This window comes from Aulonocara sp. 'chitande type north' Nkhata Bay, linkage group LG14 (assembly GCF_057382095.1).
Source record: "Aulonocara sp. 'chitande type north' Nkhata Bay isolate Kocher_YH1m ecotype deep benthic linkage group LG14, A_spYH_male_GT1.1, whole genome shotgun sequence".
In the NCBI taxonomy this organism is placed as follows: domain Eukaryota; kingdom Metazoa; phylum Chordata; class Actinopteri; order Cichliformes; family Cichlidae; genus Aulonocara; species Aulonocara sp. 'chitande type north' Nkhata Bay.
Window position 1 is genome coordinate 21189174 of NC_141357.1, and position 19660 is coordinate 21208833.

The window sequence follows — 19660 nt, forward strand, 5'->3', positions numbered from 1 at the left end:
ACCCGCTCATTGTAATGTTGATGCATGTGTGTTCTAAGGTGCATTTAAAACCCAGGAGGGCATGGAGCTACCTGCCAGAGAGCAGCAGGTAAGCGCATGGTCCCTCCTGCTAGCCCTCAATGTCTACGTGTATTTAAAATTGAGAGGTGGGCAACGATGCCAGGGGTGGGGTGTACACCCTGATGGTACTTTGGACTCCGTGTATCGTGCCCACCCCCAAGATCCTATATGTATGTGTAATGAGAGTGTGAGTAATGTGAATGTCTAAGTTGTGAGATAAAATTGAGGCAGAGGCAGCCAGAAGGGGACAGAGGGGGGGGGGGGGGGGTAGCCTCCTCTGCACCCTGGTGACATACCCCTACTCCAAGGCCCTGCATGTGTGGGTGGTTGTGGTGGAGCGGGAAGAGGGAGGCAGCTGGAGATGGGGAGGGAAGGAAGGGAGGGGCAAGTGACCCCTCCCTGGGGCCAGCTCCCCCGCTGACCCCAGTAGGCACCCCCATACTCCGCGACCCGCCAGGGAAAGGGGGCCCAGGCCCATCCAGACCGGGCCCAGTGCAGCAGCGCCGCCCGGCCCCACAGAGCCCGGGACAGTCCACCCAACCCCACCACAGAGAAAACTGCACCCACCCCACCATCCACTCATCTTCCAGACTACATAAGACAATAAACACCCAGGCTGAGATCTTCCTCCACCTCTCCTGTATCTCCCCCTCCTGCAGAGGCAGCTCCTGAGGAGAGGAAAGCTCCTGCAAGATGTGACAATCTCCCCCACCAGTTGAAGAGCCCCCCAGGTGGCTCGACGCACCGGCGGCACCCTGCTCCAGGGCTGGGCCCCCATGCACCCACCCGCCCACAACCCCGGCAACACACCAACCAGGACCCAAGCCCCCGAGGCCCGGTCCGGGTCCCAGCCCAGAGACGGAGCGCCCCCAGAACCTCACGCCCATCCCGGACCCACCCAGGGGCAGCCAGGCTACCAGGTCAGTAACCCACGTCCGTCAGCACAGACCCTCCCCTAGCCCCGCTGCACGCAGCCGCGAGGAAACAGTCACCTGAGAGCCAACAGAGCCCCTAACCGGACATGACCGCTACCCCGGGTTGAGCCCCCCAAGGAAGATGCCTCCGGGGAACCCCCCGACGCCGTAAGCCTGTCCCAAACTATGACCCCCCACCCCCAGTAGGTGATGGAGCTGATCAAAGGAGCCCAGAGCAATTGATCTGATGTGGTGGCAGAGGCTGTATCAAGACTAATGTAATCTAATAGATAATTTCTATATTGGTTAGAATTAAGATTATTTTTATTTTTCCAGTTCATGAGGACTGTTTTCTTGGCTATGCATAGGGCAGTGAAAACCATATGGGCGATATTCTTTTCTGAAGTGACATTATCTAAGCTGCCCAACAAACACACTAAGGGGGAAGTTGGAATGTTACATTTCAGACACTTCGATAAGTCTTCACATATCTCGCGCCAAAACTTCTGAACTGGTGGACAGAACCAAAGAGCGTGGATATAATTGTCCGGTGAATTGGTTTGGCAGTGTGAGCAGTTGTTGGTAGACGTAAAGCCCATCTTGAACATCCGATGACCTGTATAGTGCACTCTATGTAATATTTTGTATTGAATTAATTGAAGACTGGGATTTCTAATTAGATGAAAGGTTTTTAAGCAAATCTGAGACCAGAAGTTTTGGTCTAAGCTGATTGATAAATCCGCTTCCCATTTTGCAATAGGAAGTGATATTGATTCATCTGTTTTAGAAAGCATTCTGTATATTTTGGATAGTAATTTGGGGGGTTTAAGAGTAAGAAATTGAACCACACTTGGTGGTGTTTGTAGTTCAACTTGACCCGGTTTAAATTTCTTTTTTACTATGGATTTAATTTGTTGATATTCTAAAAATCTTTTCTTGTTGATCCCATATTGTGTAACTAGTCCGTCAAATGAAATAAATTCTGTTCCTTCTAGTATATGTTCTAAATATTTGATTCCTTTATCACTCCAATCTGAAAAGTTTATCATATTATTGTTTTGTAATATGTCAGGGTTGTTCCAGATAGGTGTACGTTTGCATGGGATTAATGAAGACGCCGTCAATTTTAGAAACTCCCACCATGCTGTCAGAGAAGAGCTGATGTTGATGCTTTTAAAGCATTCATGTCGTTGGATGTTTGAGCTGATAAATGGTAGGTCTGAGATCTCTAGATTATTGCAGAGTGCTTGCTCTACATCTAGCCAAGGTTCATCTAAGAGGGTGTGTTTTAGCCATCCTGAGATAAACTGAAGCCTGTTGGCTAAGAAGTAGTGCTGAAAGTTAGGCAGTTCTAGTCCTCCTTTATCCTTGGTCTTTTGTAGTGTTTTTAAGCTTATACGTGGGGGTTTATTTTTCCAAAGGAATTTGGACATACATGAATCTAGAGATCTGAACCAATCTTGTGGCGGTTTAGTTGGGATCATTGAGAATAAATAATTTATTTTTGGTAAGACCATCATTTTTATAGCGGCAACCCTTCCCATGAGTGATATGGGTAGACATTTCCATCTAGCCAGATCATCTTCTACCTTCTTTAAAAGTGGGATATGGTTTAATTTAGTTAGATCTGCAAGCTTGGGAGAAACATTAATACCTAAATATTTTATATTTCCCGATTGCAGTGGTGTAGAAGAGGAATTATGGAAGGAGCAATTAATCAGTAGGACTGTAGATTTTGACCAGTTAATTGAGTAATCTGATATTCTTGCAAAAGAGTTTATCAATTCAATCACCCCAGAGATATTGGTTTGTGAATTTTGGAGAAAGAGTAACACATCATCCGCATAAAGGCTGATTTTATGTTCCACGTTCTTGCATTTTATGCCCTTAATTACTGAATTCTGTCTAATTGCTGCTGCTAGTGGTTCAATAAAAATTGCAAATAGTGAAGGGGAGAGTGGGCATCCCTGCCTGGTGTCCCTCAAGAGACAGAAGCTGGAGGATGTCTGGTCATTTGTTCTAACACAAGCTGTTGGGGAATTATATAATATTTTTAACCAGTTTATGAAAGAGGATCCAAAACCAAATTTGTGTAAAGTTGCAAATAGAAATTTCCAGTTAACTCTGTCAAATGCTTTTTCTGCGTCTAAAGAGAATATTGTAGTTTCTAGGTTTTTACTGTATGAGTAGTCTATCAAATTAAGTAATCTACGTGTATTTGTTGATGAGTGCCTACCTTTTATGAAACCAGTTTGGTCAGGATGAATTAAGAGGGGGGTTATTTTCTCCAGTCTCTTTGAGAGAGCTTTGCAGATTATTTTAAGGTCTACATTTATAAGGGATATTGGACGATAGCTTGAGGGATATACAGGGTCTTTGCCTGGTTTTAGCAGGAGATTAATGTTTGCAGAATTCATATTTGATGGAAGTCTGCCCTTTTCTTTAATTTCCAACAACGTTCTGTAGAAAACTGGTGCTAGAATCGACCAGAATTCTTTGTAGAATTCTGCAGGAAAGCCATCTGGACCTGGAGCCTTATTATTGTGCATACTTATCAGGGCTTCCTGGAGTTCACCTGGTGTCAGTGGTGAATCCAGTGCCATTGCTTGAGTGTCCAATAATTTTGGAAGAGTTATGTTGGACCTTCTTGCTGTGAGGCAACTGTTCTATCTCATTTATTTCATAGGATCCTGTTTTCACTTTTGTAATAGAAGGATCTCACTGACTTGACCCTTGGAGCATCCATCTTCACACTTCACCACTTCTTCAAACCAAATCCTTCTCAGTCAGTCCTGCCTAAGCATATTTAGCAACACCTGCACGGCTGAGCTCAACAAATCTTGCTTACAAATCATTACTTTTACGTGGGTGATGTATTTGTCTTTGAATGCGCAGGTGACAAAAACTACTTTGGGGGAAAAATATAGCAGATAAACAGCTCGCTGTATTTTCTACTCATGGTTTAAAAAAATACAACGCCAACAAATCAGTTTAAAAAAACTTTGTTACCTCCCCACTCATTAACCGTGTCACACTGTGAGTGTTTCATAGACACAACATTACCACTGTTAGATCACTAACGTGATACATCCTCTCCAGACACCTGTGCGCAGATTGATCTTGGCTCCGCACGCCGAGCCATTACTTACAAAACACCTCACTGCTGACAAAGCTGTCATTGTGCATCTCTTTTTTTCTGCTCTGGGACATATATTTTGGATTTTAAGTGGAAGAGGTTAAGCAGAGGTACTTTTTTACTGGCGAGAGCTGCGGCCAAAGCCATTACTCTCACAGACACAAACCTGACAGACTGGGTTGTTGCATGCATGCTAATGGGTCTTGCCTTCCAAGATACACAGTATCCTTCATAGTAGTGACAGCCACCCGTTAATGTTCATATTCCCTCGTGTTGATTTTCTTGACGTTAGGTAAGGCATGCAAACAATATCAGCTGTTACAGGTTCGATCAGAATGAAGGCAAGGTATATATTTTGGTTTGAATTATGATGTTGAGTCATGCTGTTATGGATCAGCTTCAATTTCTCAGCTAATTAGAAATAATTTCCATTTATGCCCATCTTCCTGAAGGAGTGCTCCCCACATCACCTCTCATAACAAAAGGCAACTTATATATGCTTAGGATATCACTCTATCATACACTCTATCAAGTCAGACTTCAAGAGTAAATGAAAACATGTGTTGTCCTCGGTAAACTCATCAAAGACACAGAACAAGTCCAAAACAGTCTATTCCAGTCAAGATCCTGGAAAGTTTTAAATTGCTCTCAACTCTTGTGATTAAAGTAAATCATTAATTACAATCTAAACATCAGGACGACACTGACCTAATCCTGCATTCTGCATGGCGGTATTCGTTCCATGTTTGGTTTCAAACCAAAAACCCCAGCTGACTACTCTGTTTGGGAAACAAGTGTATTCTGGATGAGAGCTTCGTTTTTCTCAATTTATTCACAAGACTAAATGTCTATTTTAGCTCATGTCTGGTATTCTTCCTTTGGGCTGAGTTGGATGGTGTTTTTGCCAAAAGAGCTGAGACTGAACATGGACTCTGGTGAGGGTTGATGAGAGGTCACGCAAAGCCCATTGCTATTAATTAGACAATGAACTTAATGGTTCTTTGTAACAGCTTCTCTGATGGGTTAACAAGCTGCGATTTCTCTTTGCTTTTTCCACAAGGAAAAATTGTCCAGAATTTATGGTTTTTCAGCGCAGTAGCCAATCTCCAGGAGCTAGTCTGACATGGATTCACTAATTCGGCTCACCGCAATGTAATGTAATTAGGTCAACTGTGTAACTGTAATGTTGCTTTTCAATTAAGATAACTGGTGGGCAGGCAGCCTGTTCAGCCTGTTCACTGACAGCTGGAAGAAGTCCAGACCTCAAGAGATCCTCAGTGATTAAGAAAATTGATCAGTGAAGAATAACTAGTGGACAAGGTTGCTGTTCAATAACACCTTATGATTATGTTCTAAGAATTACACACTTACAGACAAATTCAAGAAAACCCCAAATCCTGTGACGCCATGATGGTGTAAGTTCTGTTATGCTGTCGAGGACATTGTTCTGGTTTGGGTCAGTTTCTAAACTTAGAGGTTCACTGCAAATAGTACAAATTGTTTGGAATCAACTCATTTACAGTCATGTGAAAAAGAACATGTTCCCTCTCTGCTTCCATAGGCATTAAGAGGCTCAATAGGAACCAGGTGCTGCTAATCAAATGTACTTGATTAACTGATCATCAGCAGGCGGGAGCATCTCTATAAAAGCAGAAGTTTTGGCAGTTTGCTGGTCTGGAGCATGCAGGTGTGTGTTAACACAATGTCAAAATCTTCCCAGGAATGGATGTTCCAGCAAAATCACCCAAAGGTCGGTTTCTCCAGAGTGTGCAATCCTCTGAGAAACTGCAACAAACCCAAGAGCTGCATCTCAGACTCTACAGGCCTCAGTTAGCATGTTTGATTTCATGACAGTGCAATGAGAAAAAAACTGAGCAAGTATGGCTTGTTTGGACATGTTGCCAGGCTTTGTTCTCTCTCTGAACAAACCACGAGATGCCTGGGACAATGTCCTTTGGACAGATGAGATCAAAGGGGAGATGTTTGGCCATAATAAACAGCAACACATTTGGAGAAAACCAAACACAGCATATCAGTGCAAACACCTCATACTATCTGTCAAGCACAGTGGTACAGGGGTGATGATTTGGCCTTGTTTTACAACCACAAGACCTGGACACCTTGCAGTCTTTGAGTCAACCGTAAACTCCTCTGTATACCAAAGTATTCTAGAGTGAAATGTGAAGCCATGTGTCCGACAGCTAAAGCTTGGCCCAAACTGGGTCACGAGACGGGACAATGATCCCAAGTGCAGCAGGAAATCTATAACAGAATAGCTGAAAAAAAAAGAATCGAGGTGTTGCAATGACCCAGTTAAAGTTCAGACCTCAACCTGACTGAAACAGACCTCAATGAACTGTAACACTGTTGTAAAGAAGAATGGGCCCAAATTCCCCTGTAATGATGTGAGAGACTGATAGTCATACAGAAAATGATTACTTCAAGATAATGCTGCTAAAGGTGGTTCTACAAGCTGATGAATCATGGGCTTACTTAGCTTTTCACAGGCGCCTTGTGAAAAGTTTCACATGACTGTATCCTCTAATAAAATATGTTTCTGCCCTGATGGGAGTGATCTCTTTTGGATTCAATCTTTAGGGTACAAAGGTCACAGAATTGTTTGATGAATATGAAATTGACAAATGACCAGATCATCAAGTGACTGAACACCCCTGGGAGACTTCGGGCCAGTGTTTTAGACAGACCTCACCCACGATCATCAATAAAACCAAATGAAGGAAAATTTTTTTTGGAAGGATGGAGTTTCATCCTTCAGTAGCATTCAAGAGAGTCGATGCGAAGATGCGCTGAAGCAGTTCTTGTGGCACGTGGTTTCCTGACACCTTACTACTGAGACACTTTATGTGGTTTTTCCTTTGATTTGTCAGTGTAAATCTCTGTGAGACTTTGGATCCTCTTTGTCACATTGCATTGCTCAACATACTGCAGCATTTGGATTTTCACACTGTAATAAACTGTCTTAACCAAGGATTAGAAAAGACCTTTTACAGTTGGCAAAGCCGTGGAATATAATCCATTTTGAATTTTGGCTTTGCTAGAAAGGAAATAAAGTCTGTAAAGTCAGCTTTTGAGGGCTCTCCAAGAAGGCACACAAACTTTATATATAAACTTTAGTATATTAAATTCCAACTGAAGATTTAGTCAAAGGCATTCAAATAAATTCACCACTTCAAAACTTACTGACCCAGTTTCCTCCCTCAGTTTTCCTCAGAATTTGATAACAGACAGATAATAGATGCTATAAAGCAACGAGCAGTTGAGACTTCACATCTTACTGAGACTCCAAATGGAATATGATTAGTTAGTGATAATTTTGTGGGAACATTTAGATACTTTCTTAGTTTTTCCTTCTTTAAATTTGATATTTGTTGATGAAGCTATGATGCAAAATGTTCAATTTTGAAAAAGGTTTTAACGCAAATCCACCCATAATGGAGTAATCCTGCTTACAAATAAGCAAACAAGGAAATTAAAAGAAAAAAAAAAGACAAACCACAATAATTACATAACCTCATTGGTGGAGATGATTAATCTAAGGATATTTTCACACATGCAGTGTTTAGCCTGTTTATGTTGGTCTTGCTTTCAGGCCTTGTGTGTGCCCGTGTGGTTCGGTTGTGAACATGGGTGCAGACCAAAACAACCACACTAAGATGCTTTGGAGGAGGTTATCTCCAAACAAACTCCAGATCTGCAGAGACTTGTTTATGTTGAGAATGTGATCCACCTCAGTCTAAACCATTTATCGGGTGTATGCCGCACGTTTTCTTTGTTTAGAGTTTGAGAAACAAACTCACCAACTTAGAACCAGAGTCACGTGACAAAAAGTTTTCACAGGACTTTGCAGCTCTGTTCAAAACTAAGAAAACTGCTTCCTTAGGAATTAAAAGGGTAACCAGCAGCCAGGTGGTGCACTTGATTAAGTAATTATCAGCAAGTGTGAAGAGTGGACGTCCCGGCAAATTCACCCAGAGGCCAGACTGTGCAATAGTCAGAGCAACTGCAACAAACCCAAGAGCAGCATTTTATTAAGGGTGTTTTCACATCTGTGGTGTTTAGTCCTTTTAAATTGGTCTTTCATTTTCCCTCTTATAGTGGTTTATTTGGCAGGTGCGAACATGATAATTGCACCAAAACACAAGCAGCGAGACACTTTGGAGGAGGTGGTCTGGATCCAGTTCCAAATAAATTCCAGAGCAGGTCGTTTATGGTGTGAACCTGATCAGAGCCAACAGATGTATGCTGCAAGTCTGAGCTAAAAACCTTCCTGTACACAGTCAGTGGTGCTAGCACATTAATGTAATGTAAATTCTCCATGTGCCCACTAAGCCAGAAGGCGGCACCTTCTTTCTGTATTTGAAGGTGGAGGTGTGGCAGGAGGTTCTGGTTGCTGAGATCGGGGACAAACCGACTCAAGGAAATCTTTTACAAAAGAGCAATAGTCCTAATCAATGCTAACAGCTAACCTGATTAGCTACCTCCTTGGACTTTTTTTGGGGGGCAATAATGTGCAGTGGACATTCATTTAATTTATTATTCATACCTTTTTTTCAACTTTTTGTTTACTTTAAAGTTTACTGTGTTGTGTTTTGTTGTGTTTACTTGTGCTTAGTTCCAACATGGGACAGTTTTCCAGTTTCATTGTACTATTGTACTAAGTATGACTGTGCAATGAAAATAAAGAGTTATCTTATTTACTTCTGTTGCTCCTGCCCCAGACACATCTGATCAGTAAGCTGACTAAATGTCGTCATGTGGTTTGTTGTGACATATTTTGGTTCCCCTGTAGTTTTTTTTTTCTGTAAGAAAAGAAACCAAATCACAGGAAAAATCTACAAGTTTACCATCTTATCAACTGATTTGGATCAGAGTAAATATTCTATCGGTGTGAAAATGCGCACAGACTACAAACAGACTCTCGGTTGTCAGGAGAAAGCCTCTTTTCTCTAAAAAGAATATGGCAGAATGGCTTTACCTGAAAGTTACACCTGAACATGTTTTTGGCTAAATGCAAAAACCAGCGCAAACACTTCATCTCAACAGTCAGGCACGGTGGTGGAGGGGTAATGATTTGGCCTTGTCTTGTAGCCAAAGGACCTGGATACCTTGCAGTCACTGAGCCTTGAACATTTCTGTACAACAAAGTATTCCAGAGACCAATTTTATCTCAACTGAAGAAGATCTGGTTCCACCGATCTGCGTGAGAAATGGGCAGAACAATTGCATTCTCTTCCAATAGAGGGCAGTACAGCTACCTGCTCTGATTAAATGGGTTGCCAACTGCCAGTAAAACAGATGAAGATGAAGAGGAAATTACATAATACTCATTTTGTGAGTGAGACAACAGTATTTGAAAAGTAAAAGTAGTCAGTCTGACCTGGGTCTTGGAGAAAATTCCAACCCAGATGAAGGCCCTAGCATGAGTAGTGGTCAGAAGAAAGCAAAAAATGTATACTGGGAACAGACTGAGCCAATTTCGCTATACCCGGTGCGAGGGGAAAAATTACCAATAAGCTTTTTGTGACATTGGTGTTTGATGGTGTGCCCTGTGATTTTTTTCTAATGTGAAATGTGTGCCGTGGCTCCAAAAGGTTGGGAAACACTGCCATAGAGTGGTAAATAAGTCACAGTGTAAGGTGGCTGTCAATGAAATTATGCCAAAAGTGTTTCTTGCTCTGAATGTCTGGTTTTGTTTGAGTTTTAGCAGGTAATAAAAACACAATCCCACAACTCTAAAAGGAACATTTCTTACATTTTGTTCTTCCATGTTCTTATTTTGCACATCAGCCAAAGTGACACCAGAAAATAAAGCAGGATCTGCTACAAATTAAGCACAGGTTGAGGTTCATGGCTTCCAGCTTAATTGCATTATATGTAAATTGTATGAAGCTGAGGCCCCTACCCACTTACTGTCCATTGTACACCCATGGACATCACGCGACATGTATATATTCAAAAATCAAGCAATTCAACATCCCTAAACAGATACATATTACCTATGCTGGTGGCATCCTCAGTGAACTAGTTTTGCTTCCTGCAGTGATCTCAGGTTCAAACAACCACTGTGCTGATACAGATGCCGTTGTTTTCTTGTATATTTCTTTGAGCATGAGGGCACTCACTGTTTAACTGTCCACAGATGGGCTTCCATTGGTACAATAAACCTTTGTTCACTGGCTAAGTGCTTACATCTTGCTGCAGAGGATCAGCTCTGGCGTCATCATCATGAGATAATCACAGAGTGAAGTTGCTTAGCTATGTGGCGTGGGTCATTCTTAATCTGCAGCTGACACTGTACAGATTTGTCTGATGTTCATTCACCCTCGGTTTGTTTTAAGTCTGCAAAAGACGTACAAAGAGTAAACCACAGTGCTGAGGCAAGATGAAGGCATTCTTCCAGCCCATGTCTTCTGTCTCTCTCTCTCTGAGGTGGGACACTGCAGAGTGCAGCCTCACAGACTGGTAGATGAGAAGTGCCCTGATGCCATACAAACATTAATGGCCTGTGTTGTCACCAGCAAACACACACACTCTGGCCTACCTCCAGAGTTTGACACTCACATATCCAGACCATGCTCCAGATGTTGTTTCTCTGCAACTAACATTGCTCTGCATACGAAGCAAGATCCAGGGAACATCAGATCTAAGCCCAGGCACCCAGGGAAAACTGATGACTTCTGGTAAGAGCCAACCCAGGAAGCAGGGTGACTCATGTTTGGCATCAAATCTTCAAGACTCAAACCTTCAGTGAGCGTTGCAAGGGCTCAAATAAAGCATTCAAATCTCTGTGTATCATTTTTTGTCATCTTTGGCAGTGATAATTAAATTCACAACACAGGTCTCACAGGCATATACAGTCTGGTGTAAAGTAAAGCCCAGACCAGCATCATTACAGAGGTAACCTAAGTTTCTCTGATTAGCAGGGTAACAAGATAAATGGGTGGACCTTTTTCAAAATTCAGGGTTAGAATGAAAAATAAACAAGTATTCATCATGACATCCTTTGAGGTTGACTCAGCACAGAGACAATTGTTTGCTTTTCAACTTTTTAAAGAGATAAAAGTTGCGTAGTTGGTTCATGTGCAAAGCTTTGGGTTGTGCAGAGCTGTTTGCAGGCACGTGCACAGACTCCAGGTGGTGCTCAACCACCTGCCCTTTTGGCCTCTTGTTTGCTACGCATCTCTTTTGCATGTCAGTTTTGTTTTTCACTTTCTGTTTTATAATTTTCTTTTTTTTTTTTTTTTTTTTTTTTTTTTTTTTCTTAAATGACATCAGAAACAGCAGTATGCGACATTACGTGATGGCAGAGCTTCAGTTCATCCTTTGTCATTTTTTTTTTATTTTTATTTTTTTAATAAATAGGACAGGGGGAATGAATGAGAGAGAGAGGGGGAGAGAAAGAAAGAAAACCCAAGGGGAGAAGAGACGGTGAGAAGGGGGGGGAAGAGAGACAAAAAAACAAAAAAAAAAAAACAAAAAAAAAACAAACAAAAAACTCCTGGGTCACCTGTATGGAGAAAAAACAAACAAACAAACAAACAAACAAACAAACAGAGGAGACAGCAAACAACAAAGAGCAACATAATAATAGAGAAAACAAAGCACCATCACAATAAACTAGCTAGTCATAGATATCAGTATTTACTAAGTAATAAACGATATTGTGCAGCACGCAAGATAGACAGCGCACAGTGTGCTTTGAGGCAGCAGCCAAGAACGCTTTAGTCCGCGTCTGTGAATACCCATGTGTGCATACCTGTGTGGATCAGCATGCTTGCATTCCAAAGGTTTCTCCATGTAATGATCTGCTAGGGAGTGTGGGGGGGCCACAGCCCCGTCCTCCAGGGTGTGAAGCGGGTATGGAGGAGATCAAAACTCCAGACATCCAGAGGCCCCCAGAACACAAGAGACCATGGAAGACCAACAGAGGGGCAGCCGCGCCACTGTTCCAGTAAGAGCTGAGGAGAGTCCCAGATGAGGGCTCAGGAAGTTAAGGTAAGGGGCCTGATTATTATTTTGGAGCTATTGTGCAAATGGAAGAAAGGAGTCCTACATATTTGTTTAGTATTTGCACTGAAGACATATCCACAAAACTACACCAGAATTCCTCACAGTGTTACTGGAGGCCATCCAGAGTAGAAATCTGATTTGATTAGTTTTATCTGAACTTAGAAGCAGAAAATATGAGGTCCTCCAGGTCTTTATGTCTTTAAGACATTCCTGCATTTTAACTAATTAGTGTCTGTTATCTGCCTTCATGGATAGATAAAGTTTGGTGTCATCTGCATAGCAGTGAAAATGTATAGCTTATAGCAGCGTCCAGAGGATGGTCTGTTTATTCAACCTCACTCTGGTGCTGGTGCCCAGCTCTCAAGTTTAAATACATGTAGACATTGAGGGTTCTCGGGAGCGGCCGTGCTGACCCCAGCTGCTATCTGGCAGAGGGTACCATGCCCCTCCCATGTTTTAAATGCACTTTAGAACAGCACCCAGGAAGTGGTGGAGTGAGGTATGGGGTCTTCACACCCCTGTTGTTTGGTTGCCATCTAGGGCAGGGGGCTGGGAGAAGGAACTAGCCATCTGGTTGGGGTCTGGGATGCTGTGCCTCCCTGCTGCTTGTCTCCACCCCAGAATAAAGGGAAACATCTCCTGGGTCTGGGGTCGGATTGGCCCTGGGGGTATAGAGTATGTTTGGGGTGTGTGAGTGTGTGTACAGTCTTCATTTCTGTTTGTCTCTCCATGTTGAGCTAGTGCTCAGTATTTGTACATGTGTGCATGAGGGTGGGAATGCATGTTTGTGTCTGTGTGTGCCTGTTTGTCTATGTTTATGTGTCAGGTCAGGTCTTGGGCTACGTTCACACTGCAGGCGAAAGCGCATCAAATCCAACTTTTTTGACCCTGTGCGACCCATATCCGATCATGGTGTGACAGTGTGAACGGCACAAATCCAATATTTTCAAATCCGATCTGGGTCACTTTCGTATGTGGTACTGAATCCGATACATATCTGATGTTTTAGAAAGCGACTGCTGTGTGAACGGTCATGTCGCATTAAATCCGTCTTTTACGTCACTGACACAAGACAGACGCCAATTATCAGCGCCGGAGAAGTGCCCGAGAAGACATTGTGAACGCTTCCTGGCCATCCAGTGTAGATGTTAGTGAAACTGTTGGGAAGACAACGTTGGAGAAACGTGAACATTTTATTTGTACTGTATAATCTGCAGTCAAAGGAGCTTGCAAAGAAAAGCGTCTGGACTTCTTTAAGTTACTTGAAGACGTTTCACCTCTCATCCGAGAAGCTTCTTCAGTTCTAAGGTCAAATGGTGGAGAGTCCCAGATATAAACCTAGTGGGAGTAACCCCCCACAGAGGGACAAAAGGACCCCCTGATGATCCTCTAATCGCCTGAGCCAAGGTGTGAAACTGGGTGTGGGTCCCAATCAGCCAGAGTTTTGGGTGAGTTCATTGTGAAACCTGGCCCCACCTTATCATGCGAATTCCTGAGGTCAGATGGCCCAGGATGTGAGTGGGCGTTAAGGCGTCTGGGAAGGGATCTCAAAACTGGATTATAGATGGCAGAGAGTTGGTGTCATAAACCCCCGCCTCTGTTCAAAGATGGTCGCTCACAGTGGACATAGATGGCTTCTTTCACTCCTCTTTCAAACCATCTGTCCTCTCTTTCCAAAATGTGAACATTGGCATCCTTGAAAGAGTGTCCTTTATCCTTAAGATGCAGATGGACTGCTGAGTCTTATCCTGTGGAGGTGGCTCTTCTATGTTGTGCCATGCGCTTGTGAAGTGGCTGTTTGGTCTCTCCAATGTAGAGGTCTGGGCATTCCTCGCTGCACTGTACAGCATACACCACATTGTTAAGTCTGTGTTTTGGCGTTTTGTCTTTCGGGTGAACCAGTTTTTGTCTGAGCATGTTGCTGGGTCTGAAATACACTGGGATGTCGTGCTTGGAGAAAACTCTCCAACAAAATAACTTTATAACTTAAAGCAAAATTGGGAAACGTAAAGTCCGAAACAAGTCTTTATATTAAAATATTACATATATGTTATTTTAATACAGATGAACTCTTATTTATCATGTGAAATATTACATTTGAATTTGCCAGTTGGAGCACAATGTCAAAAAAAGACATGTTATTGCTTGTTCTTGTAATAAGTATAGAAATATTCATTCTCAATTTGTGTAAACTCAGTGTTTGTCATGGTCCGTGGGAGTACCTGGAGGGGTTTTCCTTCTGTGGCTGCTGAGCTATCCCTTGGGGGCGGAGACTTCATTGCTTCACCTGAGCCTCATCTGCGAGCAATCAGCGGGAGACCTACTTAAGCTGACTCAACTGGCTCCTCCTCGCCAGTTTGCGCTACTCTTCTTGGTGGTAAATGACGTTTACCCTTCATGGTTTTCCTTGTGTGATTTATCTCTTGGAGTAGGTTCTGTCTTCCCTTCATTCAGTGGAGTTCCAACCCTGGCTTCACCTTACTTGGACAGTCTCTGTCTCCCAGCTTTTCGGTTCATGACAACTTTGTTGAAATTTGAAGTAAATTTTTGATCTGATAGATATTTGCATGACTGAATGGGTGTTGAAATCAATAAGTATGTACATGTAAGTAAAAAGGTGTGCCTCTGTGTGCAACCTAATGTTAATAAGAAATGTGCCCATTTGTGGCATGAGCAGCTGCCCGCAAAATGTCTGCTCACGGTTAAGTTGGAAGTGAGGTGTTGTGATTGATTTGTAGTAGAAAATTCACATAGAAGAAAGCTTAACATGGTGGAACTAGAGAAAAGGTCAGTGACAAAATTCATGATTAGTAACTCCAAAAACTATAACAAATTAAAACAACTTTATGTCATTATAGGAGTCACAAAACTTAACAAAACAGATAAAGGTCCAGGCGAGAGTTTCAGGAGAAAAAGAACTCTAGAAGCTGATGAAAGTGAAACCATCCATAGTGAGCAAAGACAGCCAAAAAAAGCAACAGAGTAAAAAAAATCACAGTAAGTATCAAAAAGCAAACAAGCATAAATAAAATCGGAAGAATAATACACAAAACAAATATAGGGAGCTTGCACTGTATACCCTCGCCAAAGGCAAATTGATCTACATGCTTGGTTTGAAATAATAAACATTACAGCATCAATCACTCACATTAAATACTGATACGGGCATCACCTAAAAGACCTATCTATTCTATCTAACATGTAAAAGAAAAGAAAAGAAAGTCCTGGCATTGTAAGCCAATATCCCTTCACAGTGAGAAGTGATGCTTACATATTTGTAGATTGTTTTATTTCTGCCTTATCAGAAAATTTCTCAGGCTTTCTTTGGGACTTGGGGACAGAAATCAGGCAGTGTGCCACTTCACAGTGAGAGAGAGTGAAGGCAGCAGAGTACACGGGCAATATGACATGCTGATGAAACAACTTTTCACCATGTCAGATGGTGCCCAGCAAAAGAAATGCTTAGGATACCATAAACATTAAGTTGACATGTTAACAAAATGTTGTTGTACCTAAGGCATGGGAAAACCAATTAAGTGAGGCCAAAAATATAACCATTCCCATGCATTTCACCAAGTTTTCCCAACTTAAACCCCCACCCACTGAAATTTAGTTGCAGTTAGTTTACCCCGCATCTCTCGGTTCAATTAAGAGCACTGACGCTCATTTCCGACAGGCATACCAACACACTTCCTTAACATTGTTAGGACTTCCTTTTTTCCTCCATAACGGAACTGTTGGAACCAGAGAAGGGAGCTCAGATACGATAAGTACTAAGTACTATAGTGTGCAAACATGAATTAATACCATTATCATAAACACCCTCGGAGGAAAGACTGGCAAACGGTCCCTTTCCCTAGATAAGCCAGCAGGATCTCACAGAAAGTCAAACCGGGTCACACCCTGAAAGGAGACACTTTACAAAAAGATTTGGGGTCTTATAAACAATCAAAAGGAATCTTCCATTTACTGAACTCGAGTCACTGAGGAAATTTGTTTTTGCAACCAAATACACCACCATCTCCTTATCCACTTACCTTACTTGACACTAAGCAAAGCAGGCTGGAAATTCCTGACAAACTAACGAAATACACCCAATGATAACAATGGTAATGTAATAGGGTTATTCCTTTAAACTAAATTCTGTGAAAGAAAATCAACTGGATTATATCAATGATAATGTATAACTGAAGTGTAAACAACACCCCTAAAACAAACAAAAAAGCAGGAAACCCTGAAACATACATTACTGCTTATACACAACAACGCACAACAGGACAGCTGGAATCTACAAGCCAAAAAGGCACCAAGGAGCCGTCTTTATGACACAGGAAAGTGAAATCTACTCTCTCCAACCAAAACAAAGCTACAGCAACAGGTCGTCCTGTGGATAATATATCAGAAAACACTTTCCTCCTTGCATATCCAGAAAAAAAACTGGATCAACTTAACACCGCACTAAAGTTTCTATTTCGACTTTCAGTCCAACGTAAATGCAGCGTGGCTAAATTTTATTCGACCCTGTACTTGACTGCAGTTCCTGACAAAAGTAATCTCTGTGTTTTTCGCTTGCTTAACATTTAGAATTTCTTAACTAGTCATTTGTTTGCTTCAGCTCACGACCATTTCTGGCTGCACAAGTAAGGAGCATGTGGTAAGCACATGTAAGCACATGGCCTGAGAACTGGGCAAACGGTGCACTTTGACATTAAGACTCACTCTAAAAAAGCCACTAAAACTGCAATAAACAATATACTACGGATACCATATCAGTGCAATTCAGAGGTCCTCCAAAAGACAACAAGTAACTGAAACTAATGATTATATTTAAAACACCACAATAAGTTTTAAATACTCTATTTTGTTGTACTTCTTTATGAAGAAAGTTCCAAAACTTGAACTGAACTGCAAACACTTTTAATGTTTTACCATAACAAATATGGTAGTAAAAGACATCTATCCAAGTAAAAATGACTCAGATGTAATGGTGCTTAATGAAATAATAGCACACTGAATCACTGCAACCAGATTCCAGGATCAACACACTGAATGATGGCCATCAACTTTGAATAAGCATTACAGACTTAAACACACCCTCCTTTTATGGTACATGAAATTTTGAAGAGGGCAGACATGTCTCATCAGGTTTAAATTAACATTTAAATTAGCATTTTTATCTCATTATGAAAATTTTTTTTTTGTCAGACAGTGATTACTTACACTCACTTTAGTTGGACCCCCTCAGAACTGTCTTAATAAACTCGTAAATTCAACAAGTACAGTGTCATGTTCAAGAAACCAGTTTGATATTATTTGAGCTTTGCAACATGAAACTCTTAAGGTGTCCATAGGCACCACAGTGGTGCAGTGGTTAGCATCGTCACCTCACAGCAAGACTTTCCTGGGTTTGAATTGGCTGGGGACCTTCCTTCTTGAGTTCAGATGCTATCACTGTCTGAATCTTCCCATATTTACAAGTAATTGATGTTATCTTGATTGGTGATACTTACTGTAATTGGCCCTCGGTGTGAACCGACTGCCAGATAGCCGCCCCTCCCTCAGCCTGGTTCTGCCAGAGGTTCCATCCATCCAATCTCTGCCACTTATCCTTCCCAGGGTCGTGGGGAGGCTGGAGTCTATCCCAGCCACATTCACACCTATGGGCAATTTCGATTCCAATTAACCTATCCCCACTAACTGTCTTTGGATTGTGGGAGGAAGTCGGAGTACCCAGAGAGAACCCACACAAACATGGGGAGAATATGCAAACTCCACACAGAAAGACTCGCCTGATGGTGGAATAGAACTCAGGACCTTGCTGTGAGGCAACATTGCTAACCACTGTGCCACCGTGCTGCTGAGGTACTTCATGTTAAATGGGAGTTTTTCCGCCCCACTGTTGCCAAATGATTGCTCAGAGGGAGTTTGGGGTTTGATTGTTCATTGTTGGGGTTTTCTCTGCATTATTGCAGGCTCTTTACCTTACAGTGTAAAGCCCCCTGAGGTGACTGCTGCGCTATATAACTACAGTTGAATTGAACTAACAGATAAACAGTTAAGAAAGAGTAAAGTTAGATTTAACAGACACAAGCAGGATACCGTCTTCAAGTTAGAGAGCACAGATGCCACGCTGTGACATCAGTGCTCTCTATCTGTGGTGCTATATTTGTGTATTTCCTTACCGCTTTCATATTTTTGTCCATCCGTGTGGCATGCCTTTTTGTATATTTGCTATGACCCAGTCCTTTTTTTCTTATTTCTATACTCATGTGTTGCAGAGTCCTGTTTTCCCACAGACTCTACTCTTCTCTTGGCCCTTTTGCCATTTATATTTTAGATCTGAATCTCTGGGTCATGTTTATATAAAAGAAAAATGGGAACTCTTGATTACTGTTATTGTTGAATGCATGAATTGTCAAACCCCCAAAAAACACTGGACCTGCGAAAATAAGATTTTAGGACCCCTTGTATTAGTAGCAGTGTATGAAAAAGGGACATTAACCACTCTGTGAGATAGTCAAAGGAGCTTGCAAAGAAAAACGTCTGGACTTCTTTAAAGTCTAAAGAAGTCCAGATGCTTTTCTTTGCAAGCTCCTTTGACTACAATGACCTGGATGACTGAGAACCTTCACAGACACTCTGTGAGATGGCTGGGGATCATTCTCATATTTTTTTTTTTTACAGTTGTTCAGTTTTAAAGAAGTCTCCCACCATGAAAGAGACATTAAAAATAAGAAAAACGAACACTCACAGTCCATCTGTATAAACACGTGTCTTAATATATGAGTCAGAGTAAATTTGTAAAAGTAAGTTTATCTTTTTTCACTGACTTCACTCCTTTTTTTCCAATATATCTTACGTAATGAGTGTGCTGTGAGGGACAATAACATTGTACTACTACAGCTTTATGACCAGTGTATAACCAGATTATTATTATTAGCTGCACAGTCCAAAAATAGCACGATTCATACTTCTGTTTGTTGTTTGTTGTTTAGCTTTTCAATATTCATGTAGGAAAAATTATAATATAGTATTAAAAACTATGATATCCAAAATGTTTAGAGCAGGCATAACAAATATGAGAAATTCAGACACTTTTCTTGTCTTTTCAATTCGGGGTTGGTTCATTGACAGGTAAAATGTGTGTTTTTATAATATTTCAGCTGAATCATATATAACCACATGCAACAATGCAGAGAAAGATGGGCTCAGTGCAGTGGACAGTTTTATTTTAAGCAATGACTGGAAATCATTACCAAAATCCATCACTGACAGAAACAATGTGCAACATGTTAAACTTACTGAAACAGTATGAGGAAAAAAATGCATATGGGCTTTGTTGCTTTGATGTATGTATTAAAACAGTGAGGAGATGATTACAGTGATGCAGGATGTTTACTCTATATAAAGACATTAGATCATTTTTTGGTCCTCAGTTGAACTGACATAATTAGACATGATGATTTATAGTAGCGAACGTTTGTCGTGGTGAGTTGTTTGTGCTGTGTAATGCTGGTAT